This window comes from Procambarus clarkii, chromosome 59 (genome assembly GCF_040958095.1).
Source record: "Procambarus clarkii isolate CNS0578487 chromosome 59, FALCON_Pclarkii_2.0, whole genome shotgun sequence".
Taxonomy (NCBI): domain Eukaryota; kingdom Metazoa; phylum Arthropoda; class Malacostraca; order Decapoda; family Cambaridae; genus Procambarus; species Procambarus clarkii.
Genome location: NC_091208.1, coordinates 33,109,507 through 33,129,459, shown reverse-complemented (window position 1 = coordinate 33,129,459; position 19,953 = coordinate 33,109,507).

The following is a 19,953-nucleotide window of genomic DNA, read 5'->3' as shown; positions in this document are numbered from 1 at the left end:
GGTCCCCAGGACAATATGCAACTGAAAACTCACACCCCAGAAGTGACTCGAACCCATACTCCCAGGAGCAACGCAACTGGTATGTACAAGACGCCTTAATCCACTTGACCATCACGACCGGACATAATGAGGTGATAGCCGAGGCTATTTGAACCACCCCACCGCCGGCACTCGGATAGTAATCTTGGGCATAGCATTTTACCAAATCACCTCATTCTTTGGGGCACACGTGAGGAACACAAATGCGAACAAGCCTGAATGGTCCCCAGGACAATATGCAACTGAAAACTCACACCCCAGAAGTGACTCGAACCCATACTCCCAGGAGCAACGCAACTGGTATGTACAAGACGCCTTAATCCACTTGACCATCACGACCGGACATAATGAGGTGATAGCCGAGGCTATTTGAACCACCCCACCGCCGGCACTCGGATAGTAATCTTGGGCATAGCATTTTACCAAATCACCTCATTCTTTGGGGCACACGTGAGGAACACAAATGCGAACAAGCCTGAATGGTCCCCAGGACAATATGCAACTGAAAACTCACACCCCAGAAGTGACTCGAACCCATACTCCCAGGAGCAACGCAACTGGTATGTACAAGACGCCTTAATCCACTTGACCATCACGACCGGACATAATGAGGTGATAGCCGAGGCTATTTGAACCACCCCACCGCCGCACTCGGATAGTAATCTTGGGCATAGCATTTTACCAAATCACCTCATTCTTTGGGGCACACGTGAGGAACACTAAATGCGAACAAGCCTGAATGGTCCCCAGGACAATATGCAACTGAAAACTCACACCCCAGAAGTGACTCGAACCCATACTCCCAGGAGCAACTGCAACTGGTATGTACAAGACGCCTTAATCCACTTGACCATCACGACCGGACATAATGAGGTGATAGCCGAGGCTATTTGAACCACCCCACCGCCGGCACTCGGATAGTAATCTTGGGCATAGCATTTTATCAAATCACCTCATTCTTTGGGGCACACGTGAGGAACAAAATGCGAACAAGCCTGAATGGTCCCCAGGACAATATGCAACTGAAAACTCACACCCCAGAAGTGACTCGAACCCATACTCCCAGGAGCAACGCAACAGGTATGTACAAGACGCCTTAATCCACTTGACCATCACGACCGGACATAATGAGGTGATAGCCGAGGCTATTTGAACCACCCCACCGCCGGCACTCGGATAGTAATCTTGGGCATAGCATTTTACCAAATCACCTCATTCTTTGGGGCACACGTGAGGAACACAAATGCGAACAAGCCTGAATGGTCCCCAGGACAATATGCAACTGAAAACTCACACCCCAGAAGTGACTCGAACCCATACTCCCAGGAGCAACGCAACTGGTATGTACAAGACGCCTTAATCCACTTGACCATCACGACCGGACATAATGAGGTGATAGCCGAGGCTATTTGAACCACCCCACCGCCGGCACTCGGATAGTAATCTTGGGCATAGCATTTTACCAAATCACCTCATTCTTTGGGGCACACGTGAGGAACACAAATGCGAACAAGCCTGAATGGTCCCCAGGACAATATGCAACTGAAAACTCACACCCCAGAAGTGACTCGAACCCATACTCCCAGGAGCAACGCAACTGGTATGTACAAGACGCCTTAATCCACTTGACCATCACGACCGGACATAATGAGGTGATAGCCGAGGCTATTTGAACCACCCCACCGCCGGCACTCGGATAGTAATCTTGGGCATAGCATTTTACCAAATCACCTCATTCTTTGGGGCACACGTGAGGAACACAAATGCGAACAAGCCTGAATGGTCCCCAGGACAATATGCAACTGAAAACTAACACCCCAGAAGTGACTCGAACCCATACTCCCAGGAGCAACGCAACTGGTATGTACAAGACGCCTTAATCCACTTGACCATCACGACCGGACATAATGAGGTGATAGCCGAGGCTATTTGAACCACCCCACCGCCGGCACTCGGATAGTAATCTTGGGCATAGCATTTTACCAAATCACCTCATTCTTTGGGGCACACGTGAGGAACACAAATGCGAACAAGCCTGAATGGTCCCCAGGACAATATGCAACTGAAAACTCACACCCCAGAAGTGACTCGAACCCATACTCCCAGGAGCAACGCAACTGGTATGTACAAGACGCCTTAATCCACTTGACCATCACGACCGGACATAATGAGGTGATAGCCTGAGGCTATTTGAACCACCCCACCGCCGGCACTCGGATAGTAATCTTGGGCATAGCATTTTACCAAATCACCTCATTCTTTGGGGCACACGTGAGGAACACAAATGCGAACAAGCCTGAATGGTCCCCAGGACAATACTGCAACTGAAAACTCACACCCCAGAAGTGACTCGAACCCATACTCCCAGGAGCAACGCAACTGGTATGTACAAGACGCCTTAATCCACTTGACCATCACGAACCGGACATAATGAGGTGATAGCCGAGGCTATTTGAACCACCCCACCGCCGGCACTCGGATAGTAATCTTGGGCATAGCATTTTACCAAATCACCTCATTCTTTGGGGCACACGTGAGGAACACAAATGCGAACAAGCCTGAATGGTCCCCAGGACAATATGCAACTGAAAACTAACACCCCAGAAGTGACTCGAACCCATACTCCCAGGAGCAACGCAACTGGTATGTACAAGACGCCTTAATCCACTTGACCATCACGACCGGACATAATGAGGTGATAGCCGAGGCTATTTGAACCACCCCACCGCCGGCACTCGGATAGTAATCTTGGGCATGTCCTTTTACCAAATCACCTCATTCTTTGGGGCACACGTGAAGAACACAAATGCGAACAAGCCTGAATGGTCCCCAGGACAATATGCAACTGAAAACTCACACCCCAGAAGTGACTCGAACCCATACTCCCAGGAGCAACGCAACTGGTATGTACAAGACGCCTTAATCCACGTGACCATCATGACCGGACATAATGAGGTGATATCCGAGGCTATTTGAACCACCCCACCACCAGCACTCGGATAGTAATCTTGGGCATAGCATTTTACCAAATCACCTCATTCTTTGGGGCACACGTGAGGAACCTAAATGCGAACAAGCCTGAATGGTCCCCAGGACAATATGCAACTGAAAACTCACCCCAGAAGTGACTCGAACCCATATTCCCAGGAGCAATGCAACTGGTATGTACAAGACGCCATAATCCACTTGACCATCACGACCGGACATAATGAGGTGATAGCCGAGGTTATTTGAACCACCCCACCGCCGGCACTCGGATAGTAATCTTGGGCATAACATTTTACCGAATCACCTCATTCTTTGGGGCACACGTGAGGAACAAAAATGCGAACAAGCCTGAATGATCCCCAGGACAATATGCAACTGAAAACTCACACCCCAGAAGTGACTCGAACCCATACTCCCAGGAGCAACGCAACTGGTATGTACAAGACGCCTTAATCCACGTGACCATCACGACCGGACATAATGAGGTGATAGCCGAGGCTATTTGAACCACCCCACCGCCGGCACTCGGATAGTAATCTTGGGCATAGCATTTTACCAAATCACCTCATTCTTTGGGGCGCACGTGAGGAACCTAAATGCGAACAAGCCTGAATGGTCCCCAGGACAATATGCAACTGAAAACTCACACCCCAGAAGTGACTCGAACCCATACTCCCAGGAGCAACGCAACTGGTATGTACAAGACGCCTTAATCCACTTGACCATCACGACCGGACATAATGAGGTGATAGCTGAGGTTATTTGAACCACCCCACCGCCGGCACTCGGATAGTAATCTTGGGCATAGCATTTTACCAAAACACCTCATTCTTTGGGGCACACGTGAGGAACACAAATGCGAACAAGCCTGAATGGTCCCCAGGACAATACGCAACTGAAAACTCACACCCCAGAAGTGACTCGAACCCATACTCCCAGGAGCAACGCAACTGGTATGTACAAGACGCCTTAATCCACTTGACCATCACAACCGGACATAATGAGGTGATAGCCGAGGCTATTTGAACCACCCCACCGCCGGCACTCGGATAGTAATCTTGGGCATAGCATTTTACCAAATCACCTCATTCTTTGGGGCACACGTGAGGAACACAAATGCGAACAAGCCTGAATGGTCCCCAGGACAATATGCAACTGAAAACTAACTCCCCAGAAGTGACTCGAACCCATACTCCCAGGAGCAACGCAACTGGTATGTACAAGACGCCTTAATCCACTTGACCATCACGACCGGACATAATGAGGTGATAGCCGAGGCTATTTGAACCACCCCACCGCCGGCACTCGGATAGTAATCTTGGGCATGTCCTTTTACCAAATCACCTCATTCTTTGGGGCACACGTGAAGAACACAAATGCGAACAAGCCTGAATGGTCCCCAGGACAATATGCAACTGAAAACTCACACCCCAGAAGTGACTCGAACCCATACTCCCAGGAGCAACGCAACTGGTATGTACAAGACGCCTTAATCCACGTGACCATCATGACCGGACATAATGAGGTGATATCCGAGGCTATTTGAACCACCCCACCGCCAGCACTCGGATAGTAATCTTGGGCATAGCATTTTACCAAATCACCTCATTCTTTGGGGCACACGTGAGGAACCTAAATGCGAACAAGCCTGAATGGTCCCCAGGACAATATGCAACTGAAAACTCACACCCCAGAAGTGACTCGAACCCATATTCCCAGGAGCAATGCAACTGGTATGTACAAGACGCCATAATCCACTTGACCATCACGACCGGACATAATGAGGTGATAGCCGAGGCTATTTGAACCACCCCACCGCCGGCACTCGGATAGTAATCTTGGGCATAGCATTTTACCAAATCACCTCATTCTTTGGGGCGCACGTGAGGAACCTAAATGCGAACAAGCCTGAATGGTCCCCAGGACAATATGCAACTGAAAACTCACACCCCAGAAGTGACTCGAACCCATACTCCCAGGAGCAACGCAACTGGTATGTACAAGACGCCTTAATCCACTTGACCATCACGACCGGACATAATGAGGTGATAGCTGAGGTTATTTGAACCACCCCACCGCCGGCACTCGGATAGTAATCTTGGGCATAGCATTTACCAAAACACCTCATTCTTTGGGGCACACGTGAGGAACACAAATGCGAACAAGCCTGAATGGTCCCCAGGACAATACGCAACTGAAAACTCACACCCCAGAAGTGACTCGAACCCATACTCCCAGGAGCAACGCAACTGGTATGTACAAGACGCCTTAATCCACTTGACCATCACAACCGGACATAATGAGGTGATAGCCGAGGCTATTTGAACCACCCCACCGCCGGCACTCGGATAGTAATCTTGGGCATAGCATTTTACCAAATCACCTCATTCTTTGGGGCACACGTGAGGAACACAAATGCGAACAAGCCTGAATGGTCCCCAGGACAATATGCAACTGAAAACTAACACCCCAGAAGTGACTCGAACCCATACTCCCAGGAGCAACGCAACTGGTATGTACAAGACGCCTTAATCCACTTGACCATCACGACCGGACATAATGAGGTGATAGCCGAGGCTATTTGAACCACCCCACCGCCGGCACTCGGATAGTAATCTTGGGCATGTCCTTTTACCAAATCACCTCATTCTTTGGGGCACACGTGAAGAACACAAATGCGAACAAGCCTGAATGGTCCCCAGGACAATATGCAACTGAAAACTCACACCCCAGAAGTGACTCGAACCCATACTCCCAGGAGCAACGCAACTGGTATGTACAAGACGCCTTAATCCACGTGACCATCATGACCGGACATAATGAGGTGATATCCGAGGCTATTTGAACCACCCCACCGCCAGCACTCGGATAGTAATCTTGGGCATAGCATTTTACCAAATCACCTCATTCTTTGGGGCACACGTGAGGAACCTAAATGCGAACAAGCCTGAATGGTCCCCAGGACAATATGCAACTGAAAACTCACACCCCAGAAGTGACTCGAACCCATACTCCCAGGAGCAACGCAACTGGTATGTACAAGACGCCTTAATCCACTTGACCATCACGACCGGACATAATGAGGTGATAGCCGAGGCTATTTGAACCACCCCACCGCCGGCACTCGGATAGTAATCTTGGGCATAGCATTTTACCAAATCACCTCATTCTTTGGGGCGCACGTGAGGAACCTAAATGCGAACATGCCTGAATGGTCCCCAGGACAATATGCAACTGAAAACTCACACCCCAGAAGTGACTCGAACCCATACTCCCAGGAGCAACGCAACTGGTATGTACAAGACGCCTTAATCCACTTGACCATCACGACCGGACATAATGAGGTGATAGCTGAGGTTATTTGAACCACCCCACCGCCGGCACTCGGATAGTAATCTTGGGCATAGCATTTTACCAAAACACCTCATTCTTTGGGGCACACGTGAGGAACACAAATGCGAACAAGCCTGAATGGTCCCCAGGACAATATGCAACTGAAAACTCACACCCCAGAAGTGACTCGAACCCATACTCCCAGGAGCAACGCAACTGGTATGTACAAGACGCCTTAATCCACTTGACCATCACGACCGGACATAATGAGGTGATAGCCGAGGCTATTTGAACCACCCCACCGCCGGCACTCGGATAGTAATCTTGGGCATAGCCTTTTACCAAATCACCTCATTCTTTGGGGCACACGTGAAGAACACAAATGCGAACAAGCCTGAATGGTCCCCAGGACAATATGCAACTGAAAACTCACACCCCAGAAGTGACTCGAACCCATACTCCCAGGAGCAACGCAACTGGTATGTACAAGACACCTTAATCCACGTGACCATCATGACCGGACATAATGAGGTGATATCCGAGGCTATTTGAACCACCCCACCGCCGGCACTCGGATAGTAATCTTGGGCATAGCATTTTACCAAATCACCTCATTCTTTGGGGCACACGTGAGGAACCTAAATGCGAACAAGCCTGAATGGTCCCCAGGACAATATGCAACTGAAAACTCACACCCCAGAAGTGACTCGAACCCATATTCCCAGGAGCAATGCAACTGGTATGTACAAGACGCCATAATCCACTTGACCATCACGACCGGACATAATGAGGTGATAGCCGAGGTTTTTTGAACCACCCCACCGCCGGCACTCGGATAGTAATCTTGGGCATAACATTTTACCGAATCACCTCATTCTTTGGGCCACACGTGAGGAACAAAAATGCGAACAAGCCTGAATGATCCCCAGGACAATATGCAACTGAAAACTCACACCCCAGAAGTGACTCGAACCCATATTCCCAGGAGCAATGCAACTGGTATGTACAAGACGCCATAATCCACTTGACCATCACGACCGGACATAATGAGGTGATAGCCGAGGTTATTTGAACCACCCCACCGCCGGCACTCGGATAGTAATCTTGGGCATAACATTTTACCGAATCACCTCATTCTTTGGGCCACACGTGAGGAACAAAAATGCGAACAAGCCTGAATGATCCCCAGGACAATATGCAACTGAAAACTCACACCCCAGAAGTGACTCGAACCCATACTCCCAGGAGCAACGCAACTGGTATGTACAAGACGCCTTAATCCACTTGACCATCACGACCGGACATAATGAGGTGATAGCTGAGGTTATTTGAACCACCCCACCGCCGGCACTCGGATAGTAATCTTGGGCATAGCATTTTACGAAATCACCTCATTCTTTGGGGCACACGTGAGGAACACAAATGCGAACAAGCCTGAATGGTCCCCAGGACAATATGCAACTGAAAACTCACACCCCAGAAGTGACTCGAACCCATACTCCCAGGAGCAACGCAACTGGTATGTACAAGACGCCGTAATCCACTTGACCATCATGACCGGACATAATGAGGTGGTAGCCGAGGCTATTTGAACCACCCCACCGCCGGCACTCGGATAGTAATCTTGGGCATAGCATTTTAACAAATCACCTCATTCTTTGGGACACACGTGAGGAACACAAATGCGAACAAGCCTGAATGGTCCCCAGGACAATATGCAACTGAAAACTCACACACCAGAAGTGACTCGAACCCATACTCCCAGGAGCAACGCAACTGGTATGTACAAGACGCCTTAATCCACTTGACCATCACGACCGGACATAATGAGGTGATAGCCGAGGCTATTTGAACCACCCCACCGCCGGCACTCGGATAGTAATCTTGGGCATAGCATTTTACCAAATCACCTCATTCTTTGGGGCACACGTGAGGAACACAAATGCGAACAAGCCTGAATGGTCCCCAGGATAATATGCAACTGAAAACTAACACCCCAGAAGTGACTCGAACCCATACTCCCAGGAGCAACGCAACTGGTATGTACATGACGCCTTAATCCACTTGACCATCACGACCGGACATAATGAGGTGATAGCCGAGGCTATTTGAACCACCCCACCGCCGGCACTCGGATAGTAATCTTGGGCATAGCATTTTACCAAATCACCTCATTCTTTGGGGCACCTGTGAAGAACACAAATGCGAACAAGCCTGAATGGTCCCCAGGACAATATGCAACTGAAAACTAACACCCCAGAAGTGACTCGAACCCATACTCCCAGGAGCAACGCAACTGGTATGTACATGACGCCATAATCCACTTGACCATCACGACCGGACATAATGAGGTGATAGCCGAGGTTTTTTGAACCACCCCACCGCCGGCACTCGGATAGTAATCTTGGGCATAACATTTTACCGAATCACCTCATTCTTTGGGCCACACGTGAGGAACAAAAATGCGAACAAGCCTGAATGATCCCCAGGACAATATGCAACTGAAAACTCACACCCCAGAAGTGACTCGAACCCATATTCCCAGGAGCAATGCAACTGGTATGTACAAGACGCCATAATCCACTTGACCATCACGACCGGACATAATGAGGTGATAGCCGAGGTTATTTGAACCACCCCACCGCCGGCACTCGGATAGTAATCTTGGGCATAACATTTTACCGAATCACCTCATTCTTTGGGCCACACGTGAGGAACAAAAATGCGAACAAGCCTGAATGATCCCCAGGACAATATGCAACTGAAAACTCACACCCCAGAAGTGACTCGAACCCATACTCCCAGGAGCAACGCAACTGGTATGTACAAGACGCCTTAATCCACTTGACCATCACGACCGGACATAATGAGGTGATAGCCGAGGCTATTTGAACCACCCCACCGCCGGCACTCGGATAGTAATCTTGGGCATAGCATTTTACCAAATCACCTCATTCTTTGGGGCACACGTGAGGAACACAGATGCGAACAAGCCTGAATGGTCCCCAGGACAATATGCAACTGAAAACTCACACCCCAGAAGTGACTCGAACCCATACTCCCAGGAGCAACGCAACTGGTATGTAAAAGACGCCTTAATCCACGTGACCATCACGACCGGACATAATGAGGTGATAGCCGAGGCTATTTGAACCACCCCACCGCCGGCACTCGGATAGTAATCTTGGGCATAGCATTTTACCAAATCACCTCATTCTTTGGGGCGCACGTGAGGAACCTAAATGCGAACAAGCCTGAATGGTCCCCAGGACAATATGCAACTGAAAACTCACACCCCAGAAGTGACTCGAACCCATACTCCCAGGAGCAACGCAACTGGTATGTACAAGACGCCTTAATCCACTTGACCATCACGACCGGACATAATGAGGTGATAGCTGAGGTTATTTGAACCACCCCACCGCCGGCACTCGGATAGTAATCTTGGGCATAGCATTTTACGAAATCAACTCATTCTTTGGGGCACACGTGAGGAACACAAATGCGAACAAGCCTGAATGGTCCCCAGGACAATATGCAACTGAAAACTCACACCCCAGAAGTGACTCGAACCCATACTCCCAGGAGCAACGCAACTGGTATGTACAAGACGCCGTAATCCACTTGACCATCATGACCGGACATAATGAGGTGGTAGCCGAGGCTATTTGAACCACCCCACCGCCGGCACTCGGATAGTAATCTTGGGCATAGCATTTTACCAAATCACCTCTTTCTTTGGGGCACACGTGAGGAACCCAAATGCGAACAAGCCTGAATGGTCCCCAGGACAATATGCAACTGAAAACTCACACACCAGAAGTGACTCGAACCCATACTCCCAGGAGCAACGCAACTGGTATGTACAAGACGCCTTAATCCACTTGACCATCACGACCGGACATAATGAGGTGATAGCCGAGGTTATTTGAACCACCCCACTGCTGGCACTCGGATAGTAATCTTGGGCATAGCATTTTACCAAATCACCTCATTCTTTGGGGCACACGTGAGGAACACAAATGCGAAAAAGCCTGAATGGTCCCCAGGACAATATGCAACTGAAAACTCACACCCCAGAAGTGACTCGAACCCATATATACTCCCAGGAGCAACGCAACTGGTATGTACAAGACGCCTTAATCCACTTGACCATCACGACCAGACATAATGAGGTGATAGCCGAGGCTATTTGAATTACCCCACCGCTGGCACTCGGATAGTAATCTTGGGCATAGCATTTTAACAAATCACCTCATTCTTTGGGACACACGTGAGGAACACAAATGCGAACAAGCCTGAATGGTCCCCAGGACAATATGCAACTGAAAACTCACACCCCAGAAGTGACTCGAACCCATACTCCCAGGAGCAACGCAACTGGTATGTACAAGACGCCTTAATCCACTTGACCATCACGACCGGACATAATGAGGTGATAGCCGAGGCTATTTGAACCACCCCACCGCCGGCACTCGGATAGTAATCTTGGGCATAGCATTTTACCAAATCACCTCATTCTTTGGGGCACACGTGAGGAACACAAATGCGAACAAGCCTGAATGGTCCCCAGGACAATATGCAACTGAAAACTCACACCCCAGAAGTGACTCGAACCCATACTCCCAGGAGCAACGCAACTGGTATGTACAAGACGCCGTAATCCACTTGACCATCATGACCGGACATAATGAGGTGGTAGCCGAGGCTATTTGAACCACCCCACCGCCGGCACTCGGATAGTAATCTTGGGCATAGCATTTTACCAAATCACCTCTTTCTTTGGGGCACACGTGAGGAACCCAAATGCGAACAAGCCTGAATGGTCCCCAGGACAATATGCAACTGAAAACTCACACACCAGAAGTGACTCGAACCCATACTCCCAGGAGCAACGCAACTGGTATGTACAAGACGCCTTAATCCACTTGACCATCACGACCGGACATAATGAGGTGATAGCCGAGGCTATTTGAACCACCCCACTGCTGGCACTCGGATAGTAATCTTGGGCATAGCATTTTACCAAATCACCTCATTCTTTGGGGCACACGTGAGGAACACAAATGCGAAAAAGCCTGAATGGTCCCCAGGACAATATGCAACTGAAAACTCACACCCCAGAAGTGACTCGAACCCATATATACTCCCAGGAGCAAACCAACTGGTATGTACAAGACGCCTTAATCCACTTGACCATCACGACCAGACATAATGAGGTGATAGCCGAGGCTATTTGAATTACCCCACCGCTGGCACTCGGATAGTAATCTTGGGCATAGCATTTTACCAAATCACCTCATTCATTGGGGCACACGTGAGGAACACAAGTGCGAACAAGCCTGAATGGTCCCCAGGACAATATGCAACTGAAAACTCACACCCCAGAAGTGACTCGAACCCATACTCCCAGGAGCAACGCAACTGGTATGTACAAGACGCCGTAATCCACTTGACCATCACGACCGGACATAATGAGGTGGTAGCCGAGGCTATTTGAACCACCCCACCGCCGGCACTCGGATAGTAATCTTGGGCATAGCATTTTACCAAATCACCTCATTCTTTGGGGCACACGTGAGGAACACAAATGCGAACAAGCCTGAATGGTCCCCAGGACAATATGCAACTGAAAACTCACACCCCAGAAGTGACTCGAACCCATATATACTCTCAGGAGCAACGCAACTGGTATGTACAAGACGCCTTAATCCACTTGACCATCACGACCAGACATAATGAGGTGATAGCCGAGGCTATTTGAACCACCCCACCGCCGGCACTCGGATAGTAATCTTGGGCATAGCATTTTACCAAATCACCTCATTCTTTGGGGCACACGTGAGGAACACAAATGCGAACAAGCCTGAATGGTCCTCAGGACAATATGCAACTGAAAACTCACACCCCAGAAGTGACTCGAACCCATACTCCCAGGAGCAACGCAACTGGTATGTACAAGACGCCTTAATCCACTTGACCATCACGACCGGACATAATGAGGTGATAGCCGATGCTATTTGAACCACCCCACCGCCGGCACTCGGATAGTAATCTTGGGCATAGCATTTTACCAAATCACCTCATTCTTTGGGGCACACGTGAGGAACACAAATGCGAACAAGCCTGAATGGTCCCCAGGACAATATGCAACTGAAAACTCTCACCCCAGAAGTGACTCGAACCCATACTCCCAGGAGCAACGCAACTGGTATGTACAAGACGCCTTAATCCACTTGACCATCTCGACCGGACATAATGAGGTGATAGCCGAGGCTATTTGAACCACCCCACCGCCGGCACTCGGATAGTAATCTTGGGCATAGCATTTTACCAAATCACCTCATTCTTTGGGGCACACGTGAAGAACACAAATGCGAACAAGCCTGAATGGTCCCCAGGACAATATGCAACTGAAAACTCACACCCCAGAAGTGACTCGAACCCATACTCCCAGGAGCAACGCAACTGGTATGTACAAGACGCCTTAATCCACTTGACCATCACGACCGGACATAATGAGGTGATAGCCGAGGCTATTTGAACCACCCCACCGCCGGCACTCGGATAGTAATCTTGGGCATAGCATTTTACCAAATCACCTCATTCTTTGGGGCACACGTGAGGAACCCAAATGCGAACAAGCCTGAATGGTCCCCAGGACAATATGCAACTGAAAACTCACACCCCAGAAGTGACTCGAACCCATACTCCCAGGAGCAATGCAACTGGTATGTACAAGACGCCTTAATCCACTTGACCATCACGACCGGACATAATGAGGTGATAGCCGAGGCTATTTGAACCACCCCACCGCCGGCACTCGGATAGTAATCTTGGGCATAGCATTTTACCAAATCACCTCATTCTTTGGGGCACACGTGAGGAACACAAATGCGAACAAGCCTGAATGGTCCCCAGGACAATATGCAACTGAAAACTCACACCCCAGAAGTGACTCGAACCCATACTCCCAGGAGCAACGCAACTGGTATGTACAAGACGCCTTAATCCACTTGACCATCACGACCGGACATAATGAGGTGATAGCCGAGGCTATTTGAACCACCCCACCGCCGGCACTCGGATAGTAATCTTGGGCATAGCATTTTACCAAATCACCTCATTCTTTGGGGCACACGTGAGGAACACAAATGCGAACAAGCCTGAATGGTCCCCAGGACAATATGCAACTGAAAACTCACACCCCAGAAGTGACTCGAACCCATACTCCCAGGAGCAACGCAACTGGTATGTACAAGACGCCTTAATCCACTTGACCATCATGACCGGACAAAATGAGGTGATAGCCTAAGCTATTTGAACCACCCCACCGCCGGCACTCGGATAGTAATCTTGGGCATAGCATTTTACCAAATCACCTCATTCTTTGGGGCCCACGTGAGGAACACAAATGCGAACAAGCCTGAATGGTCCCCAGGACAATATGCAACTGAAAACTCACACCCCAGAAGTGACTCGAACCCATACTCCCAGGAGCAACACAACTGGTATGTACAAGACGCCTTAATCCACTTGACCATCACGACCGGACATAATGAGGTGATATCCGAGGCTATTTGAACCACCCCACCGCCGGCACTCGGATAGTAATCTTGGGCATAGCATTTTACCAAATCACCTCATTCTTTGGGGCACACGTGAGGAACACAAATGCGAACAAGCCTGAATGGGCCCCAGGACAATATGCAACTGAAAACTCACACCCCAGAAGTGACTCGAACCCATACTCCCAGGAGCAACGCAACTGGTATGCACAAGACGCCTTAATCCACTTGACCATCACGACCGGACATAATGAGGTGATAGCCGAGGCTATTTGAACCACCCCACCGCCGGCACTATCACCTATCACTATCGGCTTGTTCCCATTCAGGCTTGTTCGCATACATATATATATATATACATATATATATATACATATATATATATATATATATATATATATATATATATATATATATATATATATATATATATATATATATATATATATATATATATATATATATATATATATATATATATATATATATATATATATATATATATATATATATATATATATATATTGTGACGATAATCTCTTTCAAGAGAGATTGAGCCTGCTCTTCCCTACTTTAAGTTACGCCAAAGACACAAGTATAAGATGCTACATTCAAGATACGTCACCAGTAGCACAAAACGTTTTGACCAGGAGGCAAAACGTATAAAAAATCCCCCTACTCCACACACCGGCTTGTCATCAAAATAGCTAACTACCCTTCACCAGCTTGCCTGCCTGTGATTGGTGACTCGCTAGCCGCGCACCTGCACACAGCACCTCAGCGCCCTCTACACGAATCGACGTCTGAGCCTGACCAGCAATCCACTTCAGAATATTCCTTGTGCTCTTACGGATGACACCTCTCTCTGGCATACTCGCTCCTTAGCTCGTATACGAAGGGAGGTTTCAGCCATAGCCGATATTCTCAGCACCATTTTAACATTGTATTTTGTATTTCACATTGTCTTTACATTTTCTTTATTATTTAACTGTAATTTAACTTCCCGAGATTTGTCTTTATTTTCATTTATGTTTAAAGTAAATATATTAAAGTTTCATTTTTCATATTTTGTGTTTTATGTGTTCCTCCCTCTGACTTACCACAGACAACAGGCAAGCAGTCTATAATTTTGTTTAAAGTGTGACCAGGCTTTGACACCTGCCATTGGAGGACTGCCGAACATCAACACTCCAACACTTTCCCGTCACATTTTAATGGAAGCCTGTCCGGGATGCTTCACTCAGGTACTAGTACCAGAACGTTAATTTGTGGTAAGCGTACTTCACTTTGCTAAAGTAGCCTTTCAATATTATCATTAATTTTCATATTAATATGGTGCTGTGTGTATTGTGCATTCCGAGAGTAGCATATGGTGAGTGTGAGATAACTTTGGATTACGTGGTGACTGTAGGCCGCAGTCATTCTCTTAATTGGTCATCTCTCCCTCTGTGTTATTACTCGTGTTTACCACCTTTTGTCCCTAGGATATTAATCATATTTTCGGCAGATCGTCATATTGGTACCCTGGTACTTTGGATTGTCTCTGGGTCAAAGCACCCTATCTTTTGCAATCCGACCGAAGGAGGAAAAGAGGGCCATAGTTCCTCTAGCACGGACTTTGTTGCTGAGTTGGGACCTCAGCAGCAGTTCTCGTCACCAGTTGACACTCGCGCCCCTACACGTCGGTCAGAGATGATGATATTTACTTAGGTAGGGAATTAGCTTTCTTTTTACAGAGCACAAAGTTCGCTAATTCTGTAAGTATCATATTCATTTAGTGGGAAACCCTTGCTTATGTCCTATAGAGACTCGGCAAGGTATGCCTACATTCTTGGACTACCTAATTCACTTTTGGAGCAATTAAATGTTTTATTTGTTTTAGAAACTCAGTTTCACATATTTAGTAGGATTTTCTTGCCCTTATTCTCTTACATTGAGTACCGGGTACAAGATTTCCTGCGACTTTGATTGACTAATCTTTTACCAACCTATAATTAACTTTAGTTGTTAAAGATTAAAATTCCACAGGATAGTTACCAGTTGCCACGTTATCCTGTTTCTGACATTTACCATATCACAACTATATTCGTGTACATTTATTTGCTATCTTTCACTATGTTTCGTCTCCAAGCTTTCCGTAACGATCCAGCTGGTGAAATAGGGACATTATGTCGTGCCAAGAGGACTGAATTACAAACTCTTGCACACGAGTATCGACTAGATGTTCACCATGGAGCCAACAAAAATGAAATACAAAACCTAATCATGGATTACCTCTTTGAAGAAGGGAAAATTGACTCTGAAACTCACGAAACTTATTCTATTGCAGATAAAACTGATTTGGCAACTATGAAACTCAAACTCGAGCTTGCAAAGCTCGAGCGAGAGCAACGAAGGGAAGCCTTCGAACAACGAAAAGAAGAAGCTGCAATGAGGAAAGAAGAACGAGAATGAGAAGCCGCCTTGAGGAAAGAAGAGCAAGAAAGAGAGGCGGCCCTGGCAAAAGAAGCTCTACAACTGGGGAAGGAGGAAGCTGCAATGAGGAAAGAAGAACAAGAACGTGAGACTAATACTCCGTGAGCGTGAGAGAGCACAGCTTGAAGCGAAGCATCATCACCTGGAGATGCAACGCGAGCATGACAAACAGCAAGCTGCTATGGCTATAGAATGTCGTCAACAAGAACTCGCGTTGGAAACTACGCACCTCACTCAACGCCAGCAAGCTACCGCCAGTCTTCCAGTAAGTTTCAATATCTCCCATGCAAGTAAGTTAATGCCACCATTCGTTGAGACAGAGATCGACGTCTTTTTTACCACCTTTGAGACCCTAGCTAATTAACTTAGCTGGCCTGTTGACCAATGGTCTACCTTTCTCAGAGTGCATCTTACAGGTAGAGCTGCAGTTACTCTCAGTACCTTAGCATCTGAGAATGACTACTAGACCCTGAAGCAAGCAGTGTTGGACGCCTACCTTCTCTCCACCGAAAGCTACCGACGAAAATTCCGTGACCATCTTAAGGCAAGTACCACCACCTTTCTAGAATTTGCCAATACAAAGAAAATATATTTTATGAAATGGCTGGAAGCAGCACATGTCTCTACATTTGAAGAACTCATCAACCTCATGCTAGTTGAGGAATTCTTGAGACGTGTTCCCCCTTCCGTCCGTTTATATCTAGCAGATAAAGAAGAAACCGACTACATCAAATGTGCGAAGTCGGCTGACACCTACAGCCTCATCCACTGGCTGACACCAGAACCACCTTCCAGTAAGAAGTTTTGGTACAGTTACGATAAAGTGAGTACAGATCAAGCGAGCTCACAATTGTATTGTAAGTATTGCAAACTCTATGGATATGTGTGAAGGCTCAATACAAGAGCAATGAATCTACTAAACCCAAACAGACTCCTCCTAAGTCCGGTAAGCCTGTGATGAATGTTGGTGTTAATGTTAATGATCTTTCTCTCTTCAGTAAACACCTGTATCCTGGAACTGTCTCTACCAACGGTACAGATTCGAAGGGAAGTTTCAAATTGAAGATCTTGAGGGACACAGCGGCTCTTCAGTCCATTATCATAAAGTCGGCTGTGCCTAACGTCGCCTACACCGGGGAAACCGTCCTTATCACTGACCTCACTGCTACCACTCCATATCCACTCGCCAGAGTCCACCTGGATTGTCCCTTCGTGACCGGAGAAGTCCAAGTCGCCATCAGGGAAAAGCCTTTTCCCATGCCTGGAGTGCACCTTCTCCTTGGCAACGACTTGGCAGAAGATCTGCAACCGCCCAACTTGATCATCACGGACAAACCCCAGGTGTGTACTTCTGTAATGGATAATCCCATCTTTAAATATGTTACAGCAGAGGTTCAAGAGAGTGATAAAGTTTCTCCTCCGGTTTTGGTGACCACCCGTGCACCAGCTGCACGACCGCAACCAGCTGACTCTACTGCTACCGCTGTCCCTCAAGACCCTCAGAATCTACCTCCCAATCTTACCAAGTTGGAGTTCCGTAAGTTGCAGATGGAAGATCAATCATTAACACCATTATTCTTCCAGGCTGAGACTCAACCTGACAGTATTCCTGGGTTCTTCTTAGAGAATGAGTTGCTCTACCGCAGATACAGACCCAGCAAGTTGAAGGAGGATGATGATTGGGCCAATGTCGAACAACTAGTGAATCCTGCCAGCATACAGCCCGATATTCTACACCTGGCCCACGGAGCTCTTTCTCACTATGACTTCAACAAAACCTACCACGGAATCAGACAAGACTACTACTGGCCAGGTATGGTAAAAGACGTAATGAAATACGTCCAGGAGTGTCATATATGTCAGATGGCAGGTAAACCTAACATCTCTATTCCCCAGGCTCCTGTGAAACCCATCCAGGTGCCTGCGGAACCTTTCCACAGACTCATCATAGACTGTGTTGGTCCTTTACCCCAGACCAGTTCTGGCAACGCATATATAATAACTATCATGTGTCCTACCACCAGGTTTCCCATAGCAGTTCCAGTAAAGAACATTACGGCTGCTACAGTGGTGAAACACCTATTGAAGATCTTCACCCAGTATGGATTTCCAAGAAAGGTTCAAAATGACTGTGGCACCAACTTCACCAGTGATCTCTTCAAGAAGACTCTGGAGGAGTTCAACATCACACAGGTACTGTCCAGCCCCTATCATCCTGCTTCACAGGGTTCTCTTGAACGTAGTCATCAGACTATTAAAGCACTCCTATAGAAATTCTGCAATGAGACTTTGAAGGACTGGGATAGACAACTTGATCACATAATGTGCATTTTTCGAAGTCTCCCCAATGAGTCACTAGGAGTATCTCCTTATGAGATCTCTACGGACGTAAGTGCCGTACTCCTCTCAAAGCTTTCAAGGACTCACTATGTAATGCCACCTTCAGTGACCATCAGAATGTGCCTCAGTTTCTTCAAAACTTAAAACACATTCTTGAGAGAGTACGTAAATTTGCTAATGACAACCTATTGAAAGCCCAGGAGAGAATGAAGACTCATTTTGACCAGAGCAGCAAATTAAGGAAATTTAAACCAGGAGACTTCGTACTGGCATACTTTCCTATCCCAGGTTTTCCATTGCAAAACAAGTTTTCAGGACCCTACCGTATCAAGGAGTGCAGGAACAACCACAACTACGTTCTTGAGACTCCAGATAGGCGGCGGAGAACCCAGTTGTGCCACGTCAACCTCCTGAAGCAGTATCAAGGTATTCCCCCCACTGTGATGGTATCAGTTTCCGCGTTTAAAGGTCCATACCTCCATAGTGAAACCTTCCCTGCTTCTCCCGAAAGCACTAACACTGAGTCGGTGCTTTCCAACTCGGAAATCCTTGCTAATCTTCTTAACTATTTTCAGGACAATAATAGTGAATCTCTCATCAGAATCTTCAAGGAACATCAGAAGTTGTTCAACGATGATCCACAGGAGTGTAATGTGGTTCAGCACGACATCCAACTACTTCCCGACACACGGCCGATTCGTCAACCTTTCTACCGAATCAGCCCGAGTAAGAAGGAAGTCATGCGTGCTGAGGTACAGTACCTCCTGGATCATGGGCTGGTTACCCCTTGTGAGTCCCTTGGGCCTCACCCTGCATCCTGGCGCCAAAACCGCATGGTAAGGTGAGACTATGTACCGATTATCGTAAATTAAATCTTGTGACTGTCAGGGATGCGTATCCCTTACCAAGAATAGATGACATCCTTGAAGCAATTGGTCATGCGCGGTAACTATCGAAGCTGGACTTGTTAAAAGGATATTACCAGGTATGTTTAACGGAGCGAGCTAAGGAAATATCTGCCTTTACCACTCCTTTTGGCCTTTACAGATACGAACGCCTTCCCTTTGGACTATGTAATGCCCCGGCCACCTTTCAACGAGCTGTCAACCGCGTCATCCAGGGCTTGGATAACACCTACGCCTTCTTGGATGATATCGTTGTGGCAACCAACACCTGGATCGAACATCTGCTCCAGCTGCAACGATTGTTT